This window comes from Penaeus chinensis, chromosome 6 (genome assembly GCF_019202785.1).
Source record: "Penaeus chinensis breed Huanghai No. 1 chromosome 6, ASM1920278v2, whole genome shotgun sequence".
Classification (NCBI taxonomy): domain Eukaryota; kingdom Metazoa; phylum Arthropoda; class Malacostraca; order Decapoda; family Penaeidae; genus Penaeus; species Penaeus chinensis.
This window is the reverse complement of record NC_061824.1, coordinates 5,501,316-5,503,815: the sequence shown is the minus strand read 5'-3', so window position 1 is coordinate 5,503,815 and position 2,500 is coordinate 5,501,316. Positions and strand designations below refer to the sequence as shown.

General features: G+C 45.4%; 1 protein-coding gene across 1 annotated transcript in view; it reads right to left on the bottom strand.

The window, feature by feature from the left end:
• The window catches only part of LOC125026597, a 275,030-nt gene that overhangs the window by 51,876 nt on the left and 220,654 nt on the right, over nucleotides 1-2,500 (bottom strand). The gene's annotated exons all lie outside the window — the stretch shown is intronic.

Below are 2,500 nucleotides of genomic sequence, written 5' to 3'. Positions count from 1 at the left end.
CTTCTCCGCCTTCAATTTTTCAAGCTCACTTTCTCCACTTTGGTTATCAGCATCAGCATGCGTTCCATTACGAGCGATAAGATGGACGCCTCCTCCAAAAGACTGAACAAACTCCCCACGCATTTCCGTACGATCTGCCAAGCGAACAATTTCCTCCGACTGACGTAAGTGCATAAGCTAAAACGCTCCTCTCTCTGAAGCCGATCCAATTCTCGAAGGAGCAACCAAAGCCGCAGTTAAGTGGCGCGGCAGATGGACAGCGAGGGCTTGCCGAAAGCCTAAAGTAAAGCGATTCTCGGAGGCCTATTTATAATCTTATCTGCGCTTTGATTTATGAAGTTCTATTTATAGGGGTTGAGGGTGAGGCCGCATGTCAGTATATAGCGGTTGTTCACCAGCATCGAACGCATGGATTTCCTTGAAATCTGGAGTGACAGTGAGACCAGCCAGCGCCGAGATCCGTCTGCTGCCGACGCGGTCTCACGGCCACCTGCTCCCTCGCGCGGGGCCTTAAGCAGTTCCACTTCTCTAAGATGAATGGAACCTTACCAGCTTCGCCCTAACTAATCCCCGGCGAGAAGTTTGGCTGAAGCTATTCCCTGCAAATTCCAGCCTCGCTGAACACAGACAAAAGAGTCCTCGCTGCAATATCATCAGCTATCGCGAATATTCTTGAGCTGATATGTATCCAACAATCTGTCTGTCTGTGCGTCTCCGTTTCTCTCTCTCTTTATCTCTTTCCCTGGCAACTGATCTAAGATGAATGTCTTAATCCCACAGTCGGAACTAATATCAAACGTTGGATTCCAAGGTCGATGATTAAATTACGACATGCACTAATTAGCTTCGGTTTTGTTTTCCGTCTGAAAATGCCTCTGGCTTGCGATTCAACCAAATTGCAAAAAGGAGAGGAGGTTACCTGCCAATTTACCGTTTAATCATTTATTTCCTGTTTCCTGATCCGACGAAAGCATATAAGCGGAAAGAAGGCTCGTATGTTGGCGATTTAAGGATGACTGAAGAACGCTTGCCAACGCAATGAAAAGCACCATAAGGCCAAATGAAGTCGGATGCAGAGGCAGGACATTTACACGCCTAGGGGCCTCTTTTAGGCTGCCTCCAAACACGAAAAATAACGTCCTTTCATCTCATATTCTCTCATCTTCTCCTCACTCTACCTAAGAACAGAGGTTGAAATTTGATGTGTGTGACTATCCAAATACCTATCGGATAAAATATCACCTTTGTCGTTTTTTCCCTCTACAGCTAATTTGAACACAAGCAAAAAGTCCTTTACAAAGCGGCGAGGAAGTAACCTCGGGACATTAGCAAGCTTGGGCAAAGGACACGAAAAGCCTCTTTCTGCCATAATAAAAAGCCCAGTTGCGTCTTCTTAATGCATCAAATTACGTTCCCTCCAAGGAAATCTATTATCCTCGAGCAGATCATGTGATATTCTAAAGATTCTGAAGACAGAATCTTACATCACTGAATTTTCTGTATCGTTAACGTCGAATTACGTACTAGGCTAATTAGTTTTCATACATTTCATGCGTTAATTTTTTTTTTAACAAACAAAATGGTGGGTCAGGAAGAGAAAAAATGTCGACTTGAAAACAATGGTGTTTTGTATCTTATGTAGTTTGAATATACTGTTTGTTCTTTTGGTCTCCCTTATAGCTTTTCGCTTTTATTTCTCTCTCCCTCCCTTCCTCCGCGCCCCCTCTCTCCTTTACCCTCTCCCTCTCTCCCTTCTTTCCTCTCTCTTTCTCTGCTCTTTCCCTCTTTCTTTTCTGATTTCTCTCACACTTCCTCTCCTCTCTATCTCTATTCCTTCCTCTCCCTCTCCTCTTCACCCACTCCTCCTCCCCTTTTTCCTCTCCCTTTCACCATCTCTCTTTCTCTCTCACTACTACTCCAACCGTCTAGCTCTCCCCTTCCCTACACCCCCTTTCCTTCTCCCTCCCCCTCTCCCCCTCCCATTCCCACACCTCATTCCCTATTCATCCCTCATCCTCTCCCTCTCCTACTCCCTTCCCCCTATTCTCCACCTTCTCCCTTTCCCTCCACCCCCACCCTGTATCCCTTAAAAAACATGCACATAACAAGCACCTCAAATCCCAGTAGCCCCCCCCACGCTATAAACTGAATGAACTGCATACACCAAAAGTTTAGCATAACCGCGTGAGGTGTCGCGGGTGTGATGTGAGGTGGGCAGGACGGAGAGATGGTGGGGTGTGAGTGGGTAGGTGGGCGGGTTTGCAGCGTGGATGGTGAGTGGGGAAGGAGGTACAAGGGAGGAAAGAGCAGTGTGACGAGGGTTACGCGGAAAAGCGACGGGGGGAAGGTGGTGGAACAACAGACCATATTGTTATTAGCTATTATTGTAATAAAAATAATAATAATAGTGATAGTAATAACAATAATGATAACAGTAGTAGTAGTAGTAGTAGTAGTAGTAGTAGTAGTAGTAATAATAATAACAATAGTAATAATAATA